Source organism: Hippichthys cyanospilos, chromosome 2, assembly GCF_059441005.1.
Source record: "Hippichthys cyanospilos isolate Australia breed blue-spotted pipefish chromosome 2, RoL_Hcya_1.0, whole genome shotgun sequence".
Taxonomy (NCBI): domain Eukaryota; kingdom Metazoa; phylum Chordata; class Actinopteri; order Syngnathiformes; family Syngnathidae; genus Hippichthys; species Hippichthys cyanospilos.
In genome coordinates, this window is record NC_142370.1 from 7,081,411 (window position 1) to 7,099,570 (window position 18,160).

The following is an 18,160-nucleotide window of genomic DNA, read 5'->3' on the forward strand; positions in this document are numbered from 1 at the left end:
AACACATCAGTGACATCCCTTCCCTTATGCTACATCCTCTGGATTTCAAATAAATCCCTTTGCTTAATTTTAAGGAATATTTTATCATTATTGATCAATATTTAACCATATATTGATCAATAGCTCTGCTGTTGGTAGGGTTAGAGACTCCAAAATCACCACACACATCAGTGACATCCCTCCTCTTATGCTACATCCTCTGGTTTTCAAAAAAATTCCTCTGCCTAATTTTAAGGATTTTTTTTTATGATTATTGATCAATAATTACCCATATATTGATCAATAGCTCTGCTGTTGATTGGGTTAGGGATTCCAAAATCACCACACACATCAGTGACATCTCTCTTCTTACGCTACATTTCCTGGTTTTCAAATAAGTACCTCTGCCTAATTTTAAGGATTTTTTTATGATTACTGATCAATATATACAGTACACATATATTGATCAATAGCTCTGAGTTTGGTTGGGTTAAAGACTCCAAAGTCACCCCACAAATCAGTGACATCCCTCCCCTTATGCTACATCCTCTGGTTTTCAAAAAAATCCCTCTGCCTAATTTTAAGGATTTTATTTATGATTATTGATCAATATTTAACCATATATTGATCAATAGCTCTGCTGTTGGTTGTGTTAGGGACTCCAAAATCACCACACACATCAGTGGCATCCCTCCCCTTAGGCTACATTTACTGATTTTGAAATAAAGCCCTCTTCCTATTTTTAAGAATTTTTTTAAGTTTATTGATCAATATGTATCAATATATTGATCAATAGCTCTGCTGTTGGTTGGGTTAGGGACTCCAAAATCACCACACACATCAGTGGCATCCTTACCCTTAGGCTACATTCTCTGGTTTTCAAATATATCCCTCTGCCTAATTTTAAGGATTTTTTTATGATTATTGATCAATATTTAACCATATATTGATCAATAGCTCTGCTGTTGGTTGTGTTAGGGACTACAAAATCACCACACACATCAGTGGCATCCCTCCATTTAGGCTACATTTATTGATTTTGAAATAAATCCCTCTGCCTAATTTTAAGGATTTTTTTATGGTTATTGATCAATATTTACCCATATATTGATCAATAGCTCTGTTGTTGATTGGGTTAGGGACTCCAAACTCACCTAACACATTAGTGACATCACTCCTCTTATGCTACATCCTCTGGTTTTCAAATAAATCCCTTTGCCTAATTTTAAGGAATATTTTATCATTATTGATCAATATTTACCCATATATTGATCAATAGCTCTGCTGTTGGTTGGGTTAGGGACTCCAAAATCACCAAACACATTGGTGGTATCCCACCCCTTATGCTACATTCCCTGGTTTTCAGATTAATCTCTTTACCTAATTTTAAGATTTTTTTTACTATTATTGATCAATATTTACAAATATATTGATCAATAGCTCTGAGTTTGTTTGAGTTAGGGACCCCAAAATCACCAAACACATCAGTGACATCCCTTCCCTTATGCTACATCCTCTGGATTTCAAATAAATCCCTTTGCTTGATTTTAAGGAATATTTTATCATTATTGATCAATATTTAACCATATATTGATCAATAGCTCTGCTGTTGGTTGGGTTAGGGATTCCAAAATCACCACACACATCAGTGACATCTTTCTTCTTACGCTACATTGCCTGGTTTTCAAATAAGTCCCTCTGCCTAATTTTAAGGATTTTTTTATGATTACTGATCAATATATACACATATATTGATCAATAGCTCTGAGTTTGGTAGGGTTAAAGACTCCAAAGTCACCCCAAACATCAGTTACATCCCTCCCCTTATGCTACATCCTCTGGTTTTCAAATAAATCCCTCTGCCTAATTTTAAGGATTTTATTTATGATTATTGATCAATATTTAACCATATATTGATCAATAGCTCTGCTGTTGGTTGTGTTAGGGACTCCAAAATCACCACACACATCAGTGGCATCCCTCCCCTTAGGCTACATTTACTGATTTTGAAATAAAGCCCTCTTCCTATTTTTAAGAATTTTTTTTTAATTTATTGATCAATATGTATCAATATATTGATCAATAGCTCTGCTGTTGGTTGTGTTAGGGACTCCAAAATGACCACACACATCAGTGACACCCCTCCCCCTATGCTACATTCGCTGGTTTTCTAATAAATCCCTCTGCCAAATTTTAAGGATTTTATTTATGATTATTGATCAATAATTACCCATATATTGATCAATAGCTCTGCTGTTGGTTGGGTTAGGGACTCCAAAATCACCAAACACATCGGTGGTATCCCATCCCTTATGCTACATTCCCTGGTTTTCAGATTAATCTCTTTGCCTAATTTTAAGATTTTTTTTTACTATTATTGATCAATATTTACAAATATATTGATCAGTAGCTCTGAGTTTGGTTGAGTTAAGGACCCCAAAATCACCACACACATCGATGACATCCCTCTCCTTATGCTACATCCTCTGGTTTTCATATATATCCCTCTGCCTAATTTTAAGATATTTTTTATGATTAATGATCAATATTTACCCATATATTGATCAATAGCTCTGCTGTTGATTGGGTTAGGGACTCCAAACTCACCAAACACATTAGTGACATCCCTCCCCCTATGCTACATTCGCTGGTTTAAAAAAAAAAAACCTCTGCCAAATTTTAAGGATTTTTTTATGATTACTGATCAATATTTACCAATATATTGATCAATAGCTCTGAGTTTGGTTTGGTTAGGGACTCCAAAATCACCACACACATCAGTGGCATCTCTCCCATTAGGCTACATTCTCTGGTTTTCAAATAAATCTCTTTGCCAGATTTTAAGGATTTTTTTTATATTATTGATTAATATTTACCCATATATTGATCAATAGCTCTGCTGTTGGTCAGGTTAGAGACTCCAAAATCAACACACACATCAGTGGCATCCCTACCCTTATGCTACATTCTCTGGTTTTCAAATAATTCCCTCTGCCTATTTTTAAAGAATATTTTATTATTATTAATCAATATTTACACATATATTGATCAATAGCTCGGCTGTTGGTTGGGTTAGGGACTACAAAATCACCACACACATCAGTGGCATCCCTCCCATTAGGCTACATTTCCTGGTTTTGAAATAAGTCCCTCTGCCTAATTTTAAGGATTTTTTTATGATTATGGATCAATATTTACCCATATATTGATCAATAGCTCTGCTGTTGAGTGGGTTAGGGACTCCAAACTCACCAAACACATTAGGGACATCCCTACCCTTATGCTACAACCTCTGGTTTTCAAATAAATCCCTCTGCCTAATTTTAAGGATTTTTTTATGATTATTGATCAATATGTATCAATATATTGATCAATAACTTTGCTGTTAGTTGAGTCCAAATTCCCCAAAAACATCAATGACATTCCTCCCTTCATGCTACATTCTTTGGTTTTCAAATAAATCCCTCTGCCTATTTTTAAGGATTTTTTTTTTTTATTAATATTGAGCAATATTTACACATATACTGATCAATAGCTTTGCTGTTGGTTGGGTTAGGGACTCCAAAATCACCAAACACATCGGTGGTATCCCACCCCTTTATGCTACATTCCCCGGTTTTCGGATTAATCTCTTTGTCTAATTTTAAGGAATTATTTACTATTATTGATCAATATTTACTAATATATTGATCAATAGCTCTGAGTTTGGTGGGGTAAGGGACCCCAAAATCATCACACACATCAGTGACACCCCTCCCCTTATGCTACATTCTTTGGTTTTCAAATAAATCCCTCTGCCTAATTTTAAGAGTTTTATTTATGATTATTGATCAATATTTACCCATCCTTAAAATCCTTAAAATTAGGCAGAGGGATTTATTTGAAAACCAGAGGTTGTAGCACAAGGGTAGGGATGTCACTAATGTGTTTTGTGATTTTGGAGTCCCTAACCCAACCAACAGCAGAGCTATTGATCAATATATGGGTAAATATTGATCAATAATGATAAAATATTCCTTAAAATTAGGCAAAGGGATTTATTTGAAAACCAGAGGATGTAGCATAAGAAGAGTGATGTCACTAATGTGTTAGGTGAGTTTGGAGTCCCTAACCCAATCAACAACAGAGCTATTGATCAATATATGGATAAATATTGATCAATAACCATAAAAAAAATCCTTAAAACTTGGAAAAGAGATTTATTTGAAAACCAGAGAATGTAGCATAAGGGGAAGGTTGTCACCGAGTTGTGTGGTGTTTTTGGAATCTCTAACCCAACCAACAGCAGAGCTATTGATCAATATATGGGTAAATATTGATCAATAACCATAAAAAATTCCTTAAAATTAGGCAGAGGGATTTTTTTTGAAAACCAGAAATTGTAGCCTAAGGGTAAGGATGCCACTAATGTGTTTGGTGATTTTGGAATCCCTAACCCAATCAACAGCAGAGCTATTGATCAATATATGGGTAATTATTGATCAATAATCATAAAAAAATCCTTAAAATTAGGCAGAGGGATTTATTTGTAAACCAGAGGATGTAGCATAAGGGGATGGATGTCACTGATGTGTGGGGTGACTTTGGAGTCCCTAACCCAACCAACAGCAGAGCTATTGATCAATATATGGGTAAATATTGATCAATAATGATCAAATATTCCTTAAAATTAGGCAGAGGGACTTATTTCAAAACCAGGAAATGTAGCCTAATGGGAGGGATGCCACTGATGTGTGTGGTGATTTTGTAGTCCCTAACCCAACCAACAGCAGAGCTATTGATCAATATATGGGTAATTATTGATCAATAATCATAAAAAAATCCTTAAAATTAGGCAGAGGGATATATTTGAAAACCAGAGGATGTAGCATAAGGAGAGGGATGTCATCGATGTGTGTGGTGATTTTGGAATCCCTAACCCAACCAAACTCAGAGCTATTGATCAATATAAGTGTAAATATTGATCAATAGTCATAAAAAAAATCCTTAAAATTAGGCAGAGGGTATTATTTGAAATCCAGAGAATGTAGCCTAAGGGGAGGTAAGCCACTGTTGTGTGCCGTGATTTTGGAGTCTCTAACCCAACCAACAGCAGAGCTATTGATCAATATATTGATAAATATTGATCAATAAACAAAAAAAATCCTTAAAATTAGGCAGAGGGATTTATTTGAAAACCAGAGGTTGTAGCATAAGGTTAGGGATGTCACTAATGTGTTTGGTGAGTTTGGAGTCCCTAACCCAATCAACAGCAGAGCTATTGATCAATATATGGGTAATTATTGATCAATAACTATAAAAAATTCCTTAAAATTAGGCAGAGGGCTTTATTTGAAAACCAGAGGATGTAGCCTAAGGGTAAGGATGCCACTGATGTGTGTGGTGATTTTGGAGTCCCTAACCCAACCAACAGCAGAGCTATTGATCAATATATGGGTAATTATTGATCAATAATCATAAAAAATTCCTTAAAATTAGGCAGAGGGATTTATTTGAAAACCAGAGGATGTAGCATAAGGGTAGGAATGTCACTAATGTGTTTGGTGAGTTTGGAGTCCCTAAACCAATCAACAGCAGAGCTATTGATCAATATATGGGTAATTATTGATCAATAACTATAAAAAATTCCTTAAAATTAGGCAGAGGGCTTTATTTGAAAACCAGAGGATGTAGCCTAAGGGTAAGGATGCCACTGATGTGTGTGGTGATTTTGGAGTCCCTAACCCAACCAACAGCAGAGCTATTGATCAATATATGGGTAATTATTGATCAATAATCATAAAAAACATCCTTAAAATTAGGCAGAGGGATTTTTTTGAAAACCAGAGGATGTAGCATAAGGGGAGGGGTGTCACTGATGTGTGGGGTGACTTTGGAGTCTTTAACCCAACCAAACTCAGAGCTATTGATCAATATATTGGTAAATATTGATCAGTAATCATAAAAAAATCCTTAAAATTTTGCAGAGGGATTTATTTGAAAACCAAAGAATGTAGCATAAGGCGAGGGGTGTCACTGTTGTCTGTGGTGATTTTGGAGTCCCTAACTCAACCAACAGCAGAGCTATTAATCAATATATTGGTAAATTATGGTCAATATGCATTTAAAAAATCCTTAAAATTAGGCAAAGGAATTTATTAGAAAACCAGCAGTTGTTGCATAATTGGGAGTACTTCATTGATGGTTGTAGTGATTTAGGAGGGTTTACCCCAACTCAAAAAGGGGAGCCACTGATTCTTTTTGAGGGCATAAATGATTAACAAGCATTTAAAATAAAGCCCCAAAATTTATCAAAATAATTCATTTAAAAAACGAGTGTTGTAGTGCGATCATGAAAATGTCATGAATGCCCAGTGATTTTGGACTCTTTATATTAAACAATATTGGAGCTATAGATGAATATACAGTTTATTAATGATTTTTAAGTACACAAATTATCCAAAATTAAACAAACGCTTTTTTTATTCAAAAGCACTGTCCCAATATGATTATGTTAATGTCTTTGATTTGTTCGTTGAATTCATAATCACAAATTGTGGCGTTATTGTTTTTTTCCCCCTCCTCATCTAGTAATTTGCAGACTGTCCCTTGCGCGCTCGCCCAGCCTCTGCTGCTCATAGAGCTCAATTGCGTCTTTTCACCGAAAGAAACGGTTTAAATATTTTACAAATGTCTTTTTTTGACATTGTAGCTGGTAGTCTGTGTTACGAAGGAGGCATAAAGGCGACTTTGGTGTTTCGACGACGTTTTATCTGAGAGGTATTGATCGCGAAAGTCCGAATCTGCCAATATCTTGCCAACTTTACTTAAGTCTGAGAAACAGACTACAAGACTCCACGCAAGAGCCACTTAGAGAAAGGGATGCCAAGACGCCGCGTCACGCAAGGTAACGCCCCCACCTGACCAATAAGAAAGAAGAAGCAGGACTGTCGGCTATTATTTAAGAGGAGCCCGGGAGCGCAAAAGCGAAGGACCAAGATCATGAGGGTAAAACTGAAAGACAATCCGGTACACTCACTGAAAAGCCGAAAATCAATAGCAAAACACATAGTTGTATGAGCATTCGTGGTAGCGTGTGTTATTATTGCTTGTAATACATAACCGGTTCTAATTGATTTTAGGTCATCTCTAATGCTCTTGTTATGAACATGCCTTGCGGCTTACTCATTATAATAAACTCAGAATTCACCCAGTGTCAGCTTGCTCTTTTGTAAACATGGTAAAATGTTAAGACCACGCGCATGAAGTCACACATAAAAAGGCCAACGTGTAAAAACGTACAAAAGAAGCTGCAACAAAATGCAATGTATATATATATATATATATATATATATATATATATATATATATATATATATATATATATATATATATATATATATATATATATATACATATATATGGAGATAATGGATTTTTTTTCTCTCTCCCCTTTTTAGGGTGCCATCCGAACGTCTTAAGTAGACTGCGCTTAAAAAAGCCTACCCCTCCCTATTTTGATTTTTATATATAAAAGCAATATAATCTGAAAAGTGTTCGCTCTTCTACTGTGTTTGTGCAAAGGAATGTCCGCGTTAAACATATACAGTACACTAAAATGACTGTCCTGTAAACCGTTTCTGAGCATATCTTTTTCATATCAGTATTATTATCATCGCCATCGGTCTCGAGCAAATTGAATTGCCCCATGAGGAGTACCGTGCCACATAGGTTCTTTTTGCACGCGGTGCCAACCGGGCCATAGTCCTCCTAATGACCTCTCTTCAATTATTTGGCACGGATTTGATGTGACGCGCTACAATGTCCTGCAAACCGCATGAAACAATTACAAGAATTGTGACCACCGCCGTGGTACGGTTTAGGTCTTTTGCCTTCGACGTCCGCACTCATGACTCATTTATGCGCTACAACATGTAAGCGTGTCCTCAGATCTTACCGTATGCGAAGGCCAAAAGAAAAGTGTGAGTTTACATCATTGTGTGCGTGCGCGCTATGATGCAAACAATCCTCTCCTCTGCCCATGAGGAGGGGATGCAATATTGAATTTGCAGGTTCTCTCAGAATTAAACTGGGACAAGTCCGATATCGGTGTGTGGGTGGTGCGTGTGTGTGCGTGTGCGCGTGTGTTTGTGTATGTGATGCGTTTTCACAAAATTTTACGTCTCCAATAATTAAAAGTTGAGACGTTGACATATTATAATTCCACATTTATTTCTCTTTAAAATTAAAGAAAATACGGGGAGGTAGTTCAAAAACGCATGAGGTTTGAATCTTAATGTTTCCAAAGTGAAATCCATAATTTTGAGCAAAACATGTTTAACGTTTTGGCACATTCATCTTTCATATGCCCATAGCGACGAGGAACCTAGGAAAAAACATATTCAGCCGTGTTAAATGACCACTGGGAAGCAAATTCCAATAGCAAGTAAGGATTTCATCTGAAATGTGAACTTTTTAAAATCTGAGGATATTTCACATCTCAACAGATGGAATTGGGCAAAAATGATTCTTTGGCCTTAACCTCTAAACCAGTTTTCCATTACGATAAAACTTCAATCCCTCAGGCATCAATGCCAACGCCTGCTTGTATTACTGTTATCTGTGTTTATTTAAAGTCAAATGATCTCAAGGTGTTTAGGACATTTGAGTGAAGAATTTTCAGTCACTTCAAAAATGATTTAACTGTGACCAGAAAGTTTTATCATGGATATTTTATCTGAAATGTGACTACATACAGAAAATACTGTTGATGACATTATGATGGTTCGCCACAGTTTTGTTTTGATTGCTTATGCCTTCACATTATTCAGACATCAACACAATATTCAATGTTTATGAATCGCTCCAAACATTCACAACGTGCATTATTGACGGCAGAAAATACTGTTGATGACATTATGATGGTTCGCCACAGTTTTGTTTTGATTGCTTATGCCTTCACATTATTCAGACATCAACACAATATTCAATGTTTATGAATCGCTCCAAACATTCACAACGTGCATTATTGACGGCAAGACTGGCTCTGCATCTTTTCATCTTCAGTTTTTATATTTTATTCACCACATATTTGATTCACACTTCATCTCTCTTTAACAAGCATAAAAGTAGAAATTTGTGGTTTTAGTTCTACCTTTTTGCAGACTGATTAGTCAGACGTGTGTGTACACAATAATGAGGACTATGAGAAACAATCAAAGCATTACTTCATTACATTACATTATTAGAGTATTTGATCACTCGAAATGCATTTCAAAACATTTATCTTTTTTTCTTTAAACTTTTATCAACTCAGAAATCTCTCTTCTGGTGGGAGTATGATGCTCTCACGTATACCTACTTCGAATGACCCGTGACACAACTTGTTTGAATGCATGGATGTAATCATTGAATTAAAGGTAAGAAATTAAATAGAGATCCCGGAGCTGACAATGATTTTTTTGATTACTCTCCAATATTTGATTGATATAACGAGCTGCTATAACAAAGTTTTTCAACCGGTTTTCCATGGCACAGTGGTGTTCTGCAAGATATATTCAGGTATGCTTTAGAAAATTATTGAAATTTCACTTTGTTTTTATTTTTGAAAACGCATTTTTGTTCAGCACCAAATGGGCAATATAATCTGATTTTAAAAGTCAGGGTTATTTAAAACTGTCCAAATCAGCCAAAATCGGTAAGTGCCCCCCGTGCGCGTTGCCTTAGCGGAAAACTGCAGTGGGTAGCTGGAGCCTCCTCTCATTGCTATCATATGTGAGTCCTCCTTGGCAGCAGAAGCCAATCACATTACAGCTGCTGTTGTGAGAGAGAGAGAGGGAGAGAGTGAGGGAGAGAGAGTGAGAGAGAGAGAGAGAGAGAGCGAGAGAGAGCATTTGTGCCTGCTTGTAGCATGCGTGTGTGTGATTGTGTGCAGAAAATAAAACGGTTGTCAATATGAAATAATAGAATCCACATTGTACTATTAGCAGGGATGCACATAACTCAGACATCACTGATGCGTAACATCGCATATTTCACTTTGTGCATTTGAGTTTCCTTTCTTGACTTTCACCCATGACAAGTGCCAAGCTTTCGTTGAACATATTTTCTTCCCTGAAAAGTGGCTCCAAGATTTGCCGTGGCTTTAAGCATACAGAAATGTGTTGCAAGATTCACCGCTCATGTCCTCATCTAACAGAGAAAACAGTTGTGTTTGATCTCGGGTTGAGCATTTTCATCCATGCTTTATTTGACAACTGTGATAGGAGCAGGTGAATGTAGCGCAAATTATGGCTAACAAACAAGCTGATCAAGCCAATCGCCTTCTAGCTAGGTGGTGAGACAAACTGCAAGAACAACGCAAGTACTATGTAAAAGTTTTCTCTGCAAGGATATTTGTTTACTGAAGCGGCTTGGACTGGCTGTCTGGGCTGCATATCATTCTCATGAAGGAGATCTTTTATGTTGTCACTTTACAGTTGATGGAGAATTTGCCTCTGAATTCCTTGGACAAATTAAACTGGGTCCTGAACAAGCGTTAGGAAACTTTGAGGCTGCAGGCTGGCTGTGAGCACACACAGATGTGGCACTGCTAATGTGGCAGCAACACTGACAAGATGTTGAGAAAGACTGTTTTTAATGAAAGAAACACCAAACACTATGCCACGGTACTCATGTGAGCAACCCACAAAAACAAATATGCACATCCCTAACTATGAGTTTATTCCAGTGTTTCTCAAATAGTGGGATGGGCCCCCTGGGGGGGCGCGAGGCAATGCCGGGGTATGTGCAGACGACCCCAGGGTAAAGGATTTGTTTTTACCAAAATAAGAACTGGCGTCTTTTTTTTCAGGCACTTTGATGCACTTGTTTTTTTATTCTGCTTAGTCAAACCTCTAACCTGTATAAATGAAAAAAAAAAGTAGTTAACAGTTGTTGAATTTTGTTTTTTATAATTGCTTTTTCCTTGTCTTACTGTTAAAAAAGATATGGTTTAAAGTATTACGATTTTTATAAATATCAATCTTATTTATGGACAGCGTGACAAGTGGGGTTGTGTGGTGTTGTGCGGGGTGCGAAATGTTTTCTCTTTCCTGGGGGGGCTTTGCAAAATATAATTGAGACGCACTGGTTTATTCATAAGGTAGTTGGTGTGATGGTAGTTAATTTCAAATCAATCAATTTTTTCATATTGTTGTCCTAATTGTTCTTAATTTGTATCAATCAGAAAGAAATAATGTAAACATTTCTTGTTGAGCAAAAGCAGTTTTGAACTGAATGTTTTGATTTTATTTATATATTTATTTTAATTTATCTTGGTAATGTTTGCTATTGTAACACTTGCTGTAATATATCCTGTATTTTTTATTAGAAAATAAAACATGTTTTTTAACGTGGAAAAAATTGTGTGTTTTCAAAAATTCTAAAACGATTTTGCAGCAGTGATTTTAATTTTATGATACCTAAATATTTTACAGTGGGACAGTGGCTTAAATACATGAAAACTAATTACAGAAAACACACATTAGCTTGGACGGGTACATGAGGCAGGGGAACCGGATTGGCTAACACGCGAGGAGACGGAGAAAAAGGCAGACGCAGTGGAAACCAACACAAATTTGACAGGTAAAATAAAACAAAACCTACTTAAGCTAGATCCAAAAACAGAAAAAACCCCGACAGAACGTGAGATAATCCCTCCCTCAAGGGACGGATACCAGACATCCCAAAAAGGAGAAAACCCACAAACCAAAGAACCCGAGCAGGGTGTGTGGCAGACTCAAAGGGAGGGAATAAAGCTCCCCAGACAAAAAGAGTCCATGAAAAACACCACTGGCGTAAATCAGAAGTCCGAGTGATAGGCTTCACTCGGCACGAGAGTCAGTTTTGAGTTCGAAATGCCACGTTAGGTGGGCCCAGCGTGGCAAATCAGGGGGTAGTCTGGAACGTCAGATGAGATGCGCCCAGCGGGGTGAGTCAGGGGGTCATCTGGAATGCCAGGAGAGACGTGGCCGGCGGGGGCGTGTCTGGAGGGTGCCCGGAGCGCCAGACGAAGGGAGTTAGGGTTAGGGTTAGGGTTAGGGAGAGACCCGGGATGCGGCGGCTGTGCGCCATCTAGATTTGGCCTCTGGGGGCGTGCTTGGTGGGCAGCTTGAGAGGCTGCAGCTGCGGAGCCTTGTTGGGCGGCTGGGAAGACAGCCGCAGCCCCCTTGCTGGCTGCTTGGAAGACGGGTGAGGCGCTGTGGCTTGGGACTCCGGATGTGACGGCAGTGGCTTGACTCGAAAATTGGGGGGTGGTTGCCGTGCCTTGACTTGGCATCCGGGAAACGACGGGGGCCAAGGAGACTGTGAAGAGTTGCAGAGCAACCCGGGAGGCAGTTGCAGTGGCTCGACTTGGTACTCTGAGGGCTGCTGAAGCTTGGTGTGGGACTCGAGAGACTGAGCCAGCTTGATTTGGTACTCGTGAGGCTGCGGCAGCTTAACTTGGAACTCGTGAGGCTGCGGCAGCTTGACTTGGAATTCGAAAGGCTGCGGCAGCTTGACGCGGGACTCTAGAAGCATGCGCCTTGTACGGAACGAGCGCTCGGGAGACATGCGCTGCGGCAGGGTAGGGGACACGGAAGGCAATTGCCAACTCACAGATAGCCCAGTGGTCCGGTACCTGGGTGCAGGACCTGGGCCATCCAGCTACCAGTGCGCAGGGTCCGGGCGTCCTGCTGCAGGGTCGCAGGCTCTCGGGCGTCCAGCTGCGGGGGCGCAGGGACGGGGATGCTCAGTAGCCGGGGCGCAGAGATAGGGACGCTCAGTTGCCGGGGTGGTGACCTCAAGCCTATCTGGCTGGGGACTAGGGATGGGACACGTACCCGCATCAGCCTGCCACTGGGAAAATTGAGGGACGCTGGAGTCATAAAGTGGGGTAACAAATGGGGGTAACAAATGGAACGCGAGGAGGGTGTGACTCTTGATCGGGCGTGGAGGACGAAGCGCGATGTGACGTGGGGACCACTACAGAGGGGAGTGACACGGGATTCGGGTGTGCCTGAACAGGTGCGTGGGGACGAGACAACGGGTAATGAACCTTACCATTGTGCCCCCGCCGACCGCCCCGGGAGGGACAGAAGCCAGGACGAATGCCTCGGTAAGGTCCATGGTCGTGACGAAAAGAATCAAAATCATCACTATCAGAGTTGGAAGAGCATGAGTTGGAATAAAGAAATTCTGTGTTGAAATAAAAATTGTTATACAAAGTGGGGTTGGGATGCATGAATTTAGAACAGGTACTGGAACGAACTCTAACAAAAGGGGCGCAATCCTCTAAATCAGAGTAATCAGAATGCAACTTTTAGTGAAGGGGACGTGAGGGTGACTGGGGGTGCTCGGAAGGGAACGTGGGTGGTGAGTAATTATCCAGGTCGGAGAAATCAGAATCACAAAAAACTGGGCAAAGTAGCAAAATAAAAGAGAAACGAAACTTAACACACAAGAACTGCGATGACGGGGAAGACGAAATGCGAGGGCTAGTAGGAGGGGAACACACAGCGGCATAGGAAACATGAAGAGATGATATCGGCCAGGTAAGCGGTGCAATGATCCGACAAAGGTTACAGGGGGAATGTAGCTTAAATACATGAAAACTAATTTCAGAAAAAAACACTACAGCTGGGCGGGAACATGAGGCAGGGGAACCGGAGTGGCTAACATCAAGGAGCAGGGACACACGGACAACAGGTGCACTAGACAAAACTAACGAGACGGAGAAAAAGGCAGACACAGGGGAAACCAACACGAATTTGACAGGTGAAATGAACCAAGAACGACTTGAGCTAAATCCAAAAAGAGACAAACCCTCACAGAATATATATATATATATATATATATATATATATATATATATATATATATATATATATATATATATATATATATATATACTGTATACAGTATTAGAGAGAGAGAGAGAGAGAGAGAGAGAGAGAGAGAGAGAAGAGAGAGAGAGAGAGAATTTTGATATGTCAAAAGTTTGAAAACAATATTTCAACATGTCTAAAGGGTAAGGGTTAGGGTTTTTTTCTAACCTGTCCTGTATTTTAAATAATCATTTATTTTAAAACTAAATAAAGTGCAATTAACTTTACTCATCGCCGATCAGTGAGTTGAAAGTGAACCAATAATGTTCTTGTTTATTTATTATTTACTGCATGTCGTTGACACACAAGGTGCGTATATCCACAACATGAAAATGTATTTCACATCTCTTCGAAAGGCTAGCGCCTGTTCAAGCACCCTGCCAGTGACACAGTGACAGTGACACTTGCTATCCACCTCTTTGCTCACTTTCATACAATGCAGTGGCATTACTGCCCGTACATTGTTTCCAAAACGGTCCACCTTATCCCGCCCAAGTCAGTGTGATGCGTCTTGTTTGCACATTGCACGCAATTGTGGCACATTCGTAATGTGTGCGCCAAGCTGAGCGCGTTACGTGTACAAGTCAGTATTTTGAGTGAACAAAATGTTTTTCTGTGCTCATCATCTATCCTTGCTTGCTCAAAATCTTTAATTGCTCACTAACGACGGTAGCACAAATATAATTCCGTACAAATGCAGCCAGCCACCATGCGTGACGAAAACGACCCAAGTCTGTTTCACGGAAAACCGTTTTAAAAAGTTGCCTGATTGAACACTAGCTAAATAATGAACACTTTCATTATATGTGCACTCATTAATCTGAACTGTCACTCCATCGAAGCACAACAGGCCCAAAATGCCACCTTCGAGCGAAGCATGTCTCTGCTAGCGCTAGCACAGTTACTAACACTGGGGAAACAAGCAACAGTAATCAAGTGACGCTCGCTGAGTGCAGACTTGAAGTCATCAACAAAAGGTCAAGTAGGTTGAATAATGCTATTGCTACATGGATTACTTGAGACTGTTCTATTTATTTTGAATCACTCGGTATGCGCTTGTCTGCTCCTTAAATTGGCAGTTGATTGTGGGAAATACTAAACACTATTTAAGACGCATATTGTCTTTCTTAATTGTAACCTGTTTAAGATCAGTTTATGGATACTCCATTTTTATTGAATCCTTGCTGACGTTATATAAAAATGTAAAACTCAGATTAAGTAATTCTTTATTCAAACAATATACCTGTTGTCCTGATTTTTCTTTACGTCAACTTAGAACATAGAACATTGTGACCTTCTAGGAGTTTTACAATGAATTATACATAAATTAGATTTACATTACATATTACACTAGATTTTCATATTTACCACAGCCGTTTCTTAATCATTGCGGGAAATCATTAACATGATTGGTGTCTCCTCTAAACAAAAATACATGTTACATGAATACTACATTATGACATCCACTTTGAAAAAATTCGTCATTTCAGAAGTGTTTATCAAACTGGTCGCCCATCGTATTACTCTCAGTCTCAAAGGTAAGTGATCACTGACCTACGCTATGGCATGACAATAGAGCATTTGTAATGGCCCCAAGTAACACTATACTTGTTTATGTGAGAAGCTCTTTGAAATGTTCAGCTAAAGATGCTGAAAGTAAAGTAAATTAAAATAAATTAAACTTTCAATCAAAACCCTGAAGGCCAATGGTGCATTCTGGGATGCTGGTTAATTTCTCATTTATGCAGATTTTGAAGCAAATTATTCACTTGAAAACCATTCAAAGCTTCGCACAATTGTGAGGTTTGTAGTTCAAACCTAAGATTGTGTGTGGAATTTGCATATTTCTCCAGGTATATTCTGGCTTCCTCGCACTCTGAAAACAGGCATGGTTGGTGCATTGATGCCTGTAATTGTTCCGAGTGTTGAACGCTTGCTTGTTTGTCTATATTTATTCTGCGACTGGCTGGCGTCCAGTCTAGCCCTTCCATCCATCCATTTTCTATAGTCGTTTATTCTCACTAGGGTCGCCCCGAGCACAAAATCAGCTGAGATGTGATAGGCTACAACACCCCTGAGACGACAGTGAGGAAAAGGGGTGTTTGGGAGAAGACAGATTCATTGATGAAAATGAATAAATCGGTCGCCTGCAAGATACTTTTAAGTGACATGCTAGGATGTATGAACAATTTAGTGGAAAAAAGTAAAGACCGTTCTAAGAATAAAACGAGCAATAAGACAATCAACTTAAGTTGTGTCACAGGTCCCGCTTTTTAAAATGATAAACGTCACGTAAGTGTGTAATGTTAACAGTGATGCTGTAAACTGGCTTATGCCCTTGTATGTTCTTTTTGTCTTCTCACAATCTTTTCGATACTCCTCATTGAAGCTGGCTATTCTTTTAATACAAGTATTTTTTAAAAATGTTTATGCATAAAGGACAGTAAGCAATTGTTGTGTTAATCCCGGAATGCTTGTTGCACCGAGCTTTGTGAGGTACACTCCTGTCCAATACAATATTTTATCTCGCATAAACCCGTGTGATGATGGAAGCTTCACATTTCTCTTGGCTTTCCGAATGGAGCATCTGAAGTTGCACTGAGTATTAACACTACAATTCAGACTTGCTTGGACACCTGCTTTTTAAAGCAAACGCATGTTGCAGGCGGGACTCCTTCAAGTACGACTGGAGGTTGTGCGCAGCAGCTTCAGAGATGCCACATTGCTGAAAAAAGGCCGCTCACTCTCTTATAGTTCACTCTGCTTAGAGATTGGCGTACTGTGTGAGGACCCTACCAGAGCATGTGAGTGAACACTCGGACTAATATACCTCCTGTTGCAAAGGGGGCAAGAAGAAAATAATGACAATGGAAGGCAGAGAGGGAATAATGACAGGCCTGCAAGTGATGGAGGCCTGGAGGTAACTACAGATGGATGCCGAGGTTCTTTTTCTAGCCTTTAGCTGTTCTCCCCTTTTCTCTCACCCTTGTCTTTCTCTTTTCCCTCTATTCTCTCTCCATCAACATGCTATTATTCAGGATATTAGTAGAGAAGAGCTAAAAGCTCTCAGCGTGGAGGAGGGTCCCAGGGTCCTGTGAGCGAGCTGTGGCACACACGCGGAAACACATGACGAGGTGGTAAAAAGGTCTTATTGTAGACATTACCAGGTGTCTCGGTACCTCTTCTTTCTGTGGGCAAAAACGTGGACATTAGCTGATACAAAGAAAAACTGAGAAATGATCTTCGTGACACGTTGCTCAGCGTGGACACCGGCGCATGATTTACGCTTTGTTAACTTTGCATATTTGCATACTTTGCAAAGTTCCAAAGACTGAAAGTGTATGTCTTGTCACAGCAGGTTGACTTGAGCTGCAGCGGCACATCCTTCATTTCGATGAAGAAAACAATGACATGATAGGTCGTTGAAACCAGACATTTGCCACTTCAAACCTAGTGTCCTGTAGGTGAAAGTCAATTTGCGTGAAAAGACGCAGTTCAGTAATAGAGTTAACGTCTAGAGTTGAGTGAAAATCCGTGGCTGACATTTATTGACAAACTTGGTACTTTAACTTTTCAGGATTGTTCCCTCCTGTGGTCAGGGACTCTCTTCTTCCGTCACGGTCATTGTTCTGCAAAGCCATCTCAACTATTCATCTGCTCCCTTTTTCAATGTACTGTTCTTGCGTCCTTCTCAGCAATTCATGTTTTTTTTTTCCCCTTTTATCAGTCTAGTGCTCATGTATTTATTCATGCATGTGGCTCTTGTGGCTGCATGAATGGCCCTGAATAGAGATTGCATGTATGTGTGGAGACACTAATGTGTGTACGCCTCTAAGAAAAGGTCTTAATCTAACACCCGCATTCCTTCTGCTGAGACCTCCACCCCCTTGTCCTGATGCCGTGCCCGGCCACGAGGCTCAACGCGGCCCAGCTCAGGGTCTTGGGTGTGGAGCTTGGCCTGGATCCTCTCTCTTCATCCTCCTGCAGATCCACAGAATATAGCTTCGTCCTGGCATGAGTGGACCCTGAAGCCGCTTCCTGGCCGGCGGCTCGGGATTGGGGGATGGGGTGAGGAGGGGCGAGGGGGCACTGTGGCTAAATGTGCAGTGGGGTGAAGAGCGGTGACGAAGCAAACAATGCTATCAGAGAGCTGGCGTCCGTCTCGCAAACATTTGTCTTTATCGCAGCTCTTCACTCATAAATGACAACAAAGCAAGAAAGGGAGTGAAAAGCATCAAGAGACAGGAACAGAGGAGAAAGAAATAGAAGCTGCAAAAGTGGTTGAATATGTTGGT